This window comes from Mycteria americana, unplaced genomic scaffold (assembly GCF_035582795.1).
Source record: "Mycteria americana isolate JAX WOST 10 ecotype Jacksonville Zoo and Gardens unplaced genomic scaffold, USCA_MyAme_1.0 Scaffold_35, whole genome shotgun sequence".
Lineage (NCBI taxonomy): Eukaryota > Metazoa > Chordata > Aves > Ciconiiformes > Ciconiidae > Mycteria > Mycteria americana.
The window spans coordinates 1238206-1251054 of NW_027445623.1; positions in this window are offsets into that span (position 1 = coordinate 1238206).

Here is a 12849-nt window from a genome sequence, read left to right on the forward strand (position 1 = left end):
CGCAATCTCTGGACGTTTCCAATTTCACTGCCGGGCTCTGCCAGAGAGAGATACAGAGTGTTGCCGCATTACGAAGCAATGCTTTAGCAGAGCGCGAATGTCTGTGTGGCAGCAAATGCAGTTCCAAGGGACAGTGAAAACCAGCTACATCTTTCAGTGCTGGCAGCTTTCCTGTGGGCGCAATCTCTGGACGTTTCCAATTTGGCAGCCGAGCTCTGCCAGAGAGAGATACAGAGTGTTGCCCCATTACGAAGCAATGCTTTAGCAGAGCGCGAATGTCTGTGTGGCAGCAAATGCAGTTCCAAGGGACAGTGAAAACCAGCTACAGCTTTCAGTGCTGGCAGCTTTCCTGTGGGCGCAATCTCTGGACGTTTCCAATTTCACTGCCAGTCACTGGAGAAAGTCATACAGAGTGTTGCCCCATTACGAAGCAAAGCTTTAGCAGAGCGCGAATGTCTGTGTGGCAGCGAATGCAGTTCCAAGGGACAGTGAAAACCAGCTAGAGCTTTCAGTGCTGGCAGCTTTCCTGTGGGCGCAATCTCTGGACGTTTCCAATTTGGCAGCCGGGCACTGGGAGAAAGTCATACAGAGTGTTGCCCCATTATCTAGGAATGCTTTTGTAGAGCGCGAATGTCTGTGTGGCAACGAATGCAGTTCCAAGGGACAGTGAAAACCAGCTACAGCTTTCAGTGCTGGCAGCTTTCCTGTGGGCGCAATCTCTGGACGTTTCCAATTTGGCAGCCGAGCTCTGCCAGAGAGAAATACAGAGTGTTGCCCCATTACGAAGCAATGCTTTAGCAGAGCGCGAATGTCTGTGTGGCAGCAAATGCAGTTCCAAGGGACAGTGAAAACCAGCTACAGCTTTCAGTGCTGGCTGCTATCCTGTGGGCGCAATCTCTGGACGTTTCCAATTTCACTGCCAGTCACTGGGAGAAAGTCATACAGAGTGTTGCCCCATTAGGAAGCAAAGCTTTAGCAGAGCGCGAATGTCTGTGTGGCAGCGAATGCAGTTCCAAGGGACAGTGAAAACCAGCTACAGCTTTCAGTGCTGGCAGCTTTCCTGTGGGCGCAATCTCTGGACGTTTCCAATTTCACTGCCGGGCTCTGCCAGAGAGAGATACAGAGTGTTGCCCCATTACGAAGCAAAGCTTTAGCAGAGCGCGAATGTCTGTGTGGCAGCAAATGCAGTTCCAAGGGACAGTGAAAACCAGCTACAGCTTTCAGTGCTGGCAGCTTTCCTGTGGGCACAATCTCTGGACGTTTCCAATTTGGCAGCCGGGCTCTGCCAGAGAGAGATACAGAGTGTTGCCCCATTACGAAGCAATGCTTTAGCAGAGCGCGAATGTCTGTGTGGCAGCGAATGCAGTTCCAAGGGACAGTGAAAACCAGCTACAGCTTTCAGTGCTGGCAGCTTTCCTGTGGGCGCAATCTCTGGACGTTTCCAATTTGGCAGCCGAGCTCTGCCAGAGAGAGATACAGAGTGTTGCCCCATTACGAAGCAAAGCTTTAGCAGAGCGCGAATGTCTGTGTGGCAGCAAATGCAGTTCCAAGGGACAGTGAAAACCAGCTACAGCTTTCAGTGCTGGCAGCTTTCCTGTGGGCGCAATCTCTGGACGTTTCCAATTTCACTGCCAGTCACTGGGAGAAAGTCATACAGAGTGTTGCCCCATTACGAAGCAAAGCTTTAGCAGAGCGCGAATGTCTGTGTGGCAGCGAATGCAGTTCCAAGGGACAGTGAAAACCAGCTACAGCTTTCAGTGCTGGCAGCTTTCCTGTGGGCGCAATCTCTGGACGTTTCCAATTTCACTGCCGGGCTCTGCCAGAGAGAGATACAGAGTGTTTCCCCATTACGAAGCAAAGCTTTAGCAGAGCGCGAATGTCTGTGTGGCAGCGAATGCAGTTCCAAGGGACAGTGAAAACCAGCTACAGCTTTCAGTGCTGGCAGCTTTCCTGTGGGCGCAATCTCTGGACGTTTCCAATTTCACTGCCAAGCACTGGGAGAAAGTCATACAGAGTGTTCCCCCATTAGGAAGCAAAGCTTTAGCAGAGCGCGAATGTCTGTGTGGCCGCGAATGCAGTTCCAAGGGAAGGTGAAAACCAGCTAGAGCTTTCAGTGCTGGCAGCTTTCCTGTGGGCGCAATATCTGGACGTTTCCAATTTGGCAGCCGGGCTCTGCCAGAGAGAGATACAGAGTGTTGCCCCATTAGGAAGCAAAGCTTTAGCAGAGCGCGAATGTCTGTGTGGCAGCGAATGCAGTTCCAAGGGACAGTGAAAACCAGCTACAGCTTTCAGTGCTGGCAGCTTTCCTGTGGGCGCAATCTCTGGACGTTTCCAATTTCACTGCCAGGCACTGGGAGAAAGTCACAGAGAGTGTTGCCCCATTAGGAAGCAAAGCTTTAGCAGAGCGCGAATGTCTGTGTGGCAGCGAGTGCAGTTCCAGGGGACAGTGAAAACCAGCTAGAGCTTTCAGTGCTGGCAGCTTTCCTGTGGGCGCAATCTCTGGACGTTTCCAATTTCACTGCCGGGCTCTGCCAGAGAGAGATACAGATTGTTGCCCCATTAGGAAGCAAAGCTTTAGCAGAGCGCGAATGTCTGTGTGGCAGCGAATGCAGTTCCAAGGGACAGTGAAAACCAGCTACAGCTTTCAGTGCTGGCAGCTTTCCTGTGGGCGCAATCTCTGGAGGTTTCCAATTTCACTGCCGGGCTCTGCCAGAGAGAGATACAGAGTGTTGCCCCATTAGGAAGCAAAGCTTTAGCAGAGCGCGAATTTCTGTGTGGCAGCGAATGCAGTTCCAAGGGACAGTGAAAACCAGCTACAGCTTTCAGTGCTGGCAGCTTTCCTGTGGGCGCAATCTCTGGACGTTTCCAATTTCAATGCCGGGCTCTGCCAGAGAGAGATACAGAGTGTTGCCCCATTAGGAAGCAAAGCTTTAGCAGAGCGCGAATGTCTGTGTGGCAGCGAATGCTGTTTCAAGGGACAGTGAAAACCAGCTAGACCTTTCAGTGCTGGCAGCTTTCCAGTGGGCGCAATCTCTGGACGTTTCCAATTTCACTGCCAGGCACTGGGAGAAAGTCATACAGAGTGTTCCCCCATTAGGAAGCAAAGCTTTAGCAGAGCGCGAATGTCTGTGTGGCAGCGAATGCAGTTCCAAGGGACAGTGAAAACCAGCTACATCTTTCAGTGCTGGCAGCTTTCCTGTGGGCGCAATCTCTGGACGTTTCCAATTTGGCAGCCGGGCTCTGCCAGAGAGAGATACAGAGTGTTGCCCCATTACGAAGCAATGCTTTAGCAGAGCGCGAATGTCTGTGTGGCAGCGAATGCAGTTCCAAGGGACAGTGAAAACCAGCTAAATCTTTCAGTGCTGGCAGCTTTCCTGTGGGCGCAATCTCTGGACGTTTCCAATTTCACTGCCGGGCTCTGCCAGAGAGAGATACAGAGTGTTGCCCCATTAGGAAGCAAAGCTTTAGCAGAGCGCGAATTTCTGTGTGGCAGCGAATGCTGTTCCAAGGGACAGTGAAAACCAGCTAGAGCTTTCAGTGCTGGCAGCTTTCCTGTGGGCGCAATCACTGGACGTTTCCAATTTCACTGCCGGGCTCTGCCAGAGAGAGATACAGAGTGTTGCCCCATTAGGAAGCAATGCTTTAGCAGAGCGCGAATGTCTGTGTGGCAGCGAATGCAGTTCCAAGGGACAGTGAAAACCAGCTACAGCTTTCAGTGCTGGCAGCTTTCCTGTGGGCGCAATATCTGGACGTTTCCAATTTGGCAGCCGAGCTCTGCCAGAGAGAGATACAGAGTGTTGCCCCATTACGAAGCAATGCTTTAGCAGAGCGCGAATGTCTGTGTGGCAGCAAATGCAGTTCCAAGGGACAGTGAAAACCAGCTACAGCTTTCAGTGCTGGCTGCTATCCTGTGGGCGCAATCTCTGGACGTTTCCAATTTCACTGCCAGTCACTGGAGAAAGTCATACAGAGTGTTGCCCCATTACGAAGCAAAGCTTTAGCAGAGCGCGAATGTCTGTGTGGCAGCGAATGCAGTTCCAAGGGACAGTGAAAACCAGCTAGAGCTTTCAGTGCTGGCAGCTTTCCTGTGGGCGCAATCTCTGGACGTTTCCAATATGGCAGCCGGGCACTGGGAGAAAGTCATACAGAGTGTTGCCCCATTATCTAGGAATGCTTTTGTAGAGCGCGAATGTCTGTGTGGCAACGAATGCAGTTCCAAGGGACAGTGAAAACCAGCTACAGCTTTCAGTGCTGGCAGCTTTCCTGTGCGCGCAATCTCTGGACGTTTCCAATTTGGCAGCCGAGCTCTGCCAGAGAGAGATACAGAGTGTTGCCCCATTACGAAGCAATGCTTTAGCAGAGCGCGAATGTCTGTGTGGCAGCAAATGCAGTTCCAAGGTACAGTGAAAACCAGCTACAGCTTTCAGTGCTGGCTGCTATCCTGTGGCGCAATCTCTGGACGTTTCCAATTTCACTGCCAGTCACTGGGAGAAAGTCATACAGAGTGTTGCCCCATTACGAAGCAAAGCTTTAGCAGAGCGCGAATGTCTGTGTGGCAGCGAATGCAGTTCCAAGGGACAGTGAAAACCAGCTACAGCTTTCAGTGCTGGCAGCTTTCCTGTGGGCGCAATCTCTGGACGTTTCCAATTTCACTGCCGGGCTCTGCCAGAGAGAGATACAGAGTGTTGCCCCATTACGAAGCAAAGCTTTAGCAGAGCGCGAATGTCTGTGTGGCAGCAAATGCAGTTCCAAGGGACAGTGAAAACCAGCTACAGCTTTCAGTGCTGGCAGCTTTCCTGTGGGCACAATCTCTGGACGTTTCCAATTTGGCAGCCGGGCTCTGCCAGAGAGAGATACAGAGTGTTGCCCCATTACGAAGCAATGCTTTAGCAGAGCGCGAATGTCTGTGTGGCAGCGAATGCAGTTCCAAGGGACAGTGAAAACCAGCTACAGCTTTCAGTGCTGGCAGCTTTCCTGTGGGCGCAATGTCTGGACGTTTCCAATTTCACTGCCGGGCTCTGCCAGAGAGAGATACAGAGTGTTGCCCCATAACGAAGCAATGCTTTAGCAGAGCGCGAATGTCTGTGTGGCAGCGAATGCAGTTCCAAGGGACAGTGAAAACCAGCTACAGCTTTCAGTGCTGGCAGCTTTCCTGTGGGCGCAATCTCTGGACGTTTCCAATTTCACTGCCAGGCACTGGGAGAAAGTCATACAGAGTGTTGCCCCATTATCTAGGAATGCTTTTGTAGAGCGCGAATGTCTGTGTGGCAGCGAATGCAGTTCCAAGGGACAGTGAAAACCACCTACAGCTTTCAGTGCTGGCAGCTTTCCTGTGGGCGCAATCTCTGGACGTTTCCAATTTCACTGCCGGGCTCTGCCAGAGAGAGATACAGAGTGTTGCCCCATTAGGAAGCAAAGCTTTAGCAGAGCGCGAATGTCTGTGTGGCAGCAAATGCAGTTCCAAGGGACAGTGAAAACCAGCTACAGCTTTCAGTGCTGGCAGCTTTCCTGTGGGCACAATCTCTGAACGTTTCCAATTTCACTGCCAGGCACTGGGAGAAAGTCATACAGAGTGTTGCCCCATTATCTAGGAATGCTTTTGTAGAGCGCGAATGTCTGTGTGGCAGCGAATGCAGTTCCAAGGGACAGTGAAAACCAGCTACAGCTTTCAGTGCTGGCAGGTTTCCTGTGGGCACAATCTCTGGACGTTTCCAATTTGACAGCCGGGCTCTGCCAGAGAGAGATACAGAGTGTTGCCCCATTAGGAAGCAAAGCTTTAGCAGAGCGCGAATGTCTGTGTGGCAGCGAATGCAGTTCCAAGGGACAGTGAAAACCAGCTACAGCTTTCAGTGCTGGCAGCTTTCCTGTGGGCACAATCTCTGGACGTTTCCAATTTCACTGCCGGGCTCTGCCAGAGAGAGATACAGAGTGTTGCCCCATTAGGAAGCAATGCTTTAGCAGAGCGCGAATGTCTGTGTGGCAGAGAATGCAGTTCTAAGGGACAGTGAAAACCAGCTACAGCTTTCAGTGCTGGCAGCTTTCCTGTGGGTGCAATCTCTGGACGTTTCCAATTTCACTGGCAGGCACTGGGAGAAAGTCACAGAGAGTGTTGCCCCATTAGGAAGCAAAGCTTTAGCAGAGCGCAAATGTCTGTGTGGCAGCGAATGCAGTTCCAAGGGACAGTGAAAACCAGCTACAGCTTTCAGTGCTGGCAGCTTTCCTGTGGGCGCAATCTCTGGACGTTTCCAATTTCACTGCCGGACTCTGCCAGAGAGAGATACAGAGTGTTGCCCCATTAGGAAGCAAAGCTTTAGCAGAACGCGAATGTCTGTGTGGCAGCGAATGCAGATCCAAGGGACAGTGAAAACCAGCTACAGCTTTCAGTGCTGGCAGCTTTCCTGTGGGCGCAATCTCTGGACGTTTCTAATTTCACTGCCGGGCTCTGCCAGAGAGAGATACAGAGTGTTGCCCCATTAGGAAGCAAAGCTTTAGCAGAGCGCGAATGTCTGTGTGGCAGCGAATGCAGTTCCAGGGGACAGTGTAAACCAGCTACATCTTTCAGTGCTGGCAGCTTTCCTGTAGGCGCAATCTCTGGACGTTTCCAATTTCACTGGCAGGCACTGGGAGAAAGTCACAGAGAATGTTGCCCCATTACGAAGCAAAGCTTTAGCAGAGCGCGAATGTCTGTGTGGCAGCGAATGCAGTTCCAAGGGACAGTGAAAACCAGCTACAGCTTTCAGTGCTGGCAGCTTTCCTGTGGGCGCAATCTCTGGACGTTTCCAATTTCACTGCCGGGCTCTGCCAGAGAGAGATACAGAGTGTTGCCCAATTACGAAGCAATGCTTTAGCAGAGCGCGAATGTCTGTGTGGCAGCGAATGCAGTTCCAGGGGACAGTGAAAACCAGCTACATCTTTCAGTGCTGGCAGCTTTCCTGTGGGCGCAATCTCTGGACGTTTCCAATTTCACTGCCAGGCACTGGGAGAAAGTCACAGAGAGTGTTGCCCCATTAGGAAGCAAAGCTTTAGCAGAGCGCGAATATCTGTGTGGCAGCGAATGCAGTTCCAAGGGACAGTGAAAACCAGCTACAGCTTTCAGTGCTGGCAGCTTTCCTGTGGGCGCAATCTCTGGACGTTTCCAATTTGGCAGCCGGGCTCTGCCAGAGAGAGATACAGAGTGTTGCCCCATTAGGAAGCAAAGCTTTAGCAGAGCGCGAATGTCTGTGTGGCAGCGAATGCAGTTCCAAGGGACAGTGAAAACCAGCTACAGCTTTCAGTGCTGGCAGCTTTCCTGTGGGCGCAATCTCTGGACGTTTCCAATTTGGCAGCCGGGCTCTGCCAGAGAGAGATACAGAGTGTTGCCCCATTACGAAGCAATGCTTTAGCAGAGCGCGAATGTCTGTGTGGCAGCGAGTGCAGTTCCAGGGGACAGTGAAAACCAGCTACAGCTTTCAGTGCTGGCAGCTTTCCTGTGGGCGCAATCTCTGGACGTTTCCAATTTGGCAGCCGGGCTCTGCCAGAGAGAGATACAGAGTGTTGCCCCATTAGGAAGCAATGCTTTAGCAGAGCGCGAATGTCTGTGTGGCAGCGAGTGCAGTTCCAGGGGACAGTGAAAACCAGCTACAGCTTTCAGTGCTGGCAGCTTTCCTGTGGGCGCAATCTCTGGACGTTTCCAATTTGGCAGCCGGGCTCTGCCAGAGAGAGATACAGAGTGTTGCCCCATTACGAAGCAATGCTTTAGCAGAGCGCGAATGTCTGTGTGGCAGCGAGTGCAGTTCCAAGGGACAGTGAAAACCAGCTAGAGCTTTCAGTGCTGGCAGCTTTCCTGTGGGCGCAATCTCTGGACGTTTTCAATTTGGCAGCCGGGCTCTGCCAGAGAGAGATACAGAGTGTTGCCCCATTAGGAAGCAAAGCTTTAGCAGAGCGCGAATGTCTGTGTGGCAGCGAATGCAGTTCCAAGGGACAGTGAAAACCAGCTACAGCTTTCAGTGCTGGCAGCTTTCCTGTGGGCGCAATCTCTGGACGTTTCCAATTTCACTGCCGGGCTCTGCCAGAGAGAGATACAGAGTGTTGCCCCATTAGGAAGCAAAGTTTTAGCAGAGGGCGAATGTCTGTGTGGCAGCGAATGCAGTTCCAAGGGACAGTGAAAACCAGCTACAGCTTTCAGTGCTGGCAGCTTTCCTGTGGGTGCAATCTCTGGACGTTTCCAATTTCACTGGCAGGCACTGGGAGATAGTCACAGAGAGTGTTGCCCCATTAGGAAGCAAAGCTTTAGCAGAGCGCGAATGTCTGTGTGGCAGCGAATGCAGTTCCAAGGGACAGTGAAAACCAGCTACAGCTTTCAGTGCTGGCAGCTTTTCTGTGGGCGCAATCTCTGGACGTTTCCAATTTGGCAGCCGGGCTCTGCCAGAGAGAGATACAGAGTGTTGCCCCATTAGGAAGCAATGCTTTAGCAGAGCGCGAATGTCTGTGTGGCAGCGAGTGCAGTTCCAGGGGACAGTGAAAACCAGCTACAGCTTTCAGTGCTGGCAGCTTTCCTGTGGGCGCAATCTCTGGACGTTTCCAATTTGGCAGCTGGGCTCTGCCAGAGAGAGATACAGAGCGTTGCCCCATTAGGAAGCAAAGCTTTAGCAGAGCGCAAATGTCTGTGTGGCAGCGAATGCAGTTCCAAGGGACAGTGAAAACCAGCTACAGCTTTCAGTGCTGGCAGCTTTCCTGTGGGCGCAATCTCTGGACGTTTCCAATTTCACTGCTGGGCTCTGCCAGAGAGAGATACAGAGTGTTGCCTCATTAGGAAGCAAAGCTTTAGCAGAGCGCGAATGTCTGTGTGGCAGCGAATGCAGTTCCAAGGGACAGTGAAAACCAGCTACAGCTTTCAGTGCTGGCAGCTTTCCTGTGGGCGCAATCTCTGGACGTTTCCAATTTCACTGCCGGGCTCTGCCAGAGAGAGATACAGAGTGTTGCCCCATTACGAAGCAAAGCTTTAGCAGAGCGCGAATGTCTGTGTGGCAGCGAATGCAGTTCCAAGGGACAGTGAAAACCAGCTAGAGCTTTCAGTGCTGGCAGCTTTCCTGTGGTCGCAATCTCTGGACGTTTTCAATTTGGCAGCCGGGCTCTGCCAGAGAGAGATACAGAGTGTTGCCCCATTAGGAAGCAAAGCTTTAGCAGAGCGCGAATGTCTGTGTGGCAGTGAATGCAGTTCCAAGGGACAGTGAAAACCAGCTACAGCTTTCAGTGCTGGCAGCTTTCCTGTGGGCGCAATCTCTGGACGTTTCCAATTTCACTGCCGGGCTCTGCCAGAGAGAGATACAGAGTGTTGCCCCATTACGAAGCAATGCTTTAGCAGAGCGCGAAGGTCTGTGTGGCAGCGAATGCAGTTCCAAGGGACAGTGAAAACCAGCTACAGCTTTCAGTGCTGGCAGCTTTCCTGTGGGCGGAATCTCTGGACGTTTCCAATTTCACTGCCGGGCTCTGCCAGAGAGAGATACAGAGTGTTGCCCCATTACGAAGCAATGCTTTAGCAGAGCGCGAAGGTCTGTGTGGCAGCGAATGCAGTTCCAAGGGACAGTGAAAACCAGCTACAGCTTTCAGTGCTGGCAGCTTTCCTGTGGGCGCAATCTCTGGACGTTTCCAATTTCACTGCCGGGCTCTGCCAGAGACAGATACAGAGTGTTGCCCCATTACGAAGCAATGCTTTAGCAGAGCGCGAATGTCTGTGTGGCAGCGAATGCAGTTCCAAGGGACAGTGAAAACCAGCTACAGCTTTCAGTGCTAGCAGCTTTCCTGTGGGCGCAATCTCTGGACGTTTCCAATTTCACTGCCGGGCTCTGCCAGAGAGAGATACAGAGTGTTGCCCCATTACGAAGCAATGCTTTAGCAGAGCGCGAATGTCTGTGTGGCAGCGAATGCAGTTCCAAGGGAAAGTGAAAACCAGCTACAGCTTTCAGTGCTGGCAGCTTTCCTGTGGGCGCAATCTCTGGACGTTTCCAATTTCACTGCTGGGCTCTGCCAGAGAGAGATACAGAGTGTTGCCTCATTAGGAAGCAAAGCTTTAGCAGAGCGCGAATGTCTGTGTGGCAGCGAATGCAGTTCCAAGGGACAGTGAAAACCAGCCACATCTTTCAGTGCTGGCAGCTTTCCTGTGGGCGCAATCTCTGGACGTTTCCAATTTCACTGCCGGGCTCTGCCAGAGAGAGATACAGAGTGTTGCCCCATTACGAAGCAAAGCTTTAGCAGAGCGCGAATGTCTGTGTGGCAGCGAATGCAGTTCCAGGGGACAGTGAAAACCAGCTACATCTTTCAGTGCTGGCAGCTTTCCTGTGGGCGCAATCTCTGGACGTTTCCAATTTCACTGCCGGGCTCTGCCAGAGAGAGATACAGAGTGTTGCCCCATTAGGAAGCAAAGCTTTAGCAGAGCGCGAATGTCTGTGTGGCAGCGAATGCAGTTCCAGGGGACAGTGAAAACCAGCTACAGCTTTCAGTGCTGGCAGGTTTCCTGTGGGCGCAATCTCTGGACGTTTCCAATTTCACTGCCAGGCACTGGGAGAAATTCACAGAGAGTGTTGCCCCATTACGAAGCAAAGCTTTAGCAGAGCGCGAATATCTGTGTGGCAGCGAATGCAGTTCCAAGGGACAGTGAAAACCAGCTACAGCTTTCAGTGCTGGCAGCTTTCCTGTGGGCGCAATCTCTGGACGTTTCCAATTTGGCAGCCGGGCTCTGCCAGAGAGAGATACAGAGTGTTGCCCCATTAGGAAGCAAAGCTTTAGCAGAGCGCGAATGTCTGTGTGGCAGCGAATGCAGTTCCAGGGGACAGTGAAAACCAGCTACATCTTTCAGTGCTGGCAGCTTTCCTGTGGGCGCAATCTCTGGACGTTTCCAATTTCACTGGCAGGCACTGGGAGATAGTCACAGAGAGTGTTGCCCCATTACGAAGCAAAGCTTTAGCAGAGCGCGAATGTCTGTGTGGCAGCGAATGCAGTTCCAAGGGACAGTGAAAACCAGCTACAGCTTTCAGTGCTGGCAGCTTTCCTGTGGGCGCAATCTCTGGACGTTTCCAATTTCAATGCCGGACTCTGCCAGAGAGAGATACAGAGCGTTGCCCCATTAGGAAGCAAAGCTTTAGAAGAACGCGAATGTCTGTGTGGCAGCGAATGCAGTTCCAAGGGACAGTGAAAACCAGCTACAGCTTTCAGTGCTGGCAGCTTTCCTGTGGGCGCAATCTCTGGACGTTTCCAATTTCACTGCCGGGCTCTGCCAGAGAGAGATACAGAGTGTTGCCCCATTAGGAAGCAAAGCTTTAGCAGAGCGCGAATGTCTGTGTGGCAGCGAATGCAGTTCCAAGGGACAGTGAAAACCAGCTACAGCTTTCAGTGCTGGCAGCTTTCCTGTGGGCGCAATCTCTGGACGTTTCCAATTTCACTGCCGGGCTCTGCCAGAGAGAGATACAGAGTGTTGCCCCATTAGGAAGCAAAGCTTTAGCAGAGCGCGAATGTCTGTGTGGCAGCGAATGCAGTTCCAGGGGACAGTGAAAACCAGCTACATCTTTCAGTGCTGGCAGATTTCCTGTGGGCGCAATCTCTGGACGTTTCCAATTTCACTGCCAGGCACTGGGAGAAAGTCACAGAGAGTGTTGCCCCATTAGGAAGCAAAGCTTTAGCAGAGCGCGAATATATGTGTGGCAGCGAATGCAGTTCCAAGGGACAGTGAAAACCAGCTACATCTTTCAGTGCTGGCAGCTTTCCTGTGGGCGCAATCTCTGGACGTTTCCAATTTGGCAGCCGGGCTCTGCCAGAGAGAGATACAGAGTGTTGCCCCATTAGGAAGCAAAGCTTTAGCAGAGCGCGAATGTCTGTGTGGCAGCGAATGCAGTTCCAAGGGACAGTGAAAACCAGCTACAGCTTTCAGTGCTGGCAGCTTTCCTGTGGGCGCAATCTCTGGACGTTTCCAATTTCACTGCCGGGCTCTGCCAGAGAGAGATACAGAGTGTTGCCCCATTACGAAGCAATGCTTTAGCAGAGCGCGAATGTCTGTGTGGCAGCGAATGCAGTTCCAAGGGACAGTGAAAAGCAGCTACAGCTTTCAGTGCTGGCAGCTTTCCTGTGGGCGCAATCTGTGAACGTTTCCAATTTGGCAGCCGGGCTCTGCCAGAGAGAGATACAGAGTGTTGCCCAATTACGAAGCAATGCTTTAGCAGAGCGCGAATGTCTGTGTGGCACCGAATGCAGTTCCAAGGGACAGTGAAAACCAGCTACATCTTTCAGTGCTGGCAGCTTTCCTGTGGGTGGAATCTCTGGACGTTTCCAATTTCACTGGCAGGCACTGGGAGAAAGTCACAGAGAGTGTTGCCCCATTAGGAAGCAAAGCTTTAGCAGAGCGCGAATGTCTGTGTGGCAGCGAATGCAGTTCCAAGGGACAGTGAAAACCAGCTACAGCTTTCAGTGCTGGCAGCTTTCCTGTGGGCGCAATCTCTGGACGTTTCCAATTTCACTGCCGGGCTCTGCCAGAGAGAGATACAGAGTGTTGCCCCATTAGGAAGCAAAGCTTTAGCAGAGCGCGAATGTCTGTGTGGCAGCGAATGCAGTTCCAGGGGACAGTGAAAACCAGCTACATCTTTCAGTGCTGGCAGCTTTCCTGTGGGCGCAATCTCTGGACGTTTCCAATTTCACTGGCAGGCACTGGGAGATAGTCACAGAGAGTGTTGCCCCATTACGAAGCAAAGCTTTAGCAGAGCGCGAATGTCTGTGTGGCAGCGAATGCAGTTCCAAGGGACAGTGAAAACCAGCTACATCTTTCAGTGCTGGCAGCTTTCCTGTGGGCGCAATCTCTGGACGTTTCCAATTTCAATGCCGGGC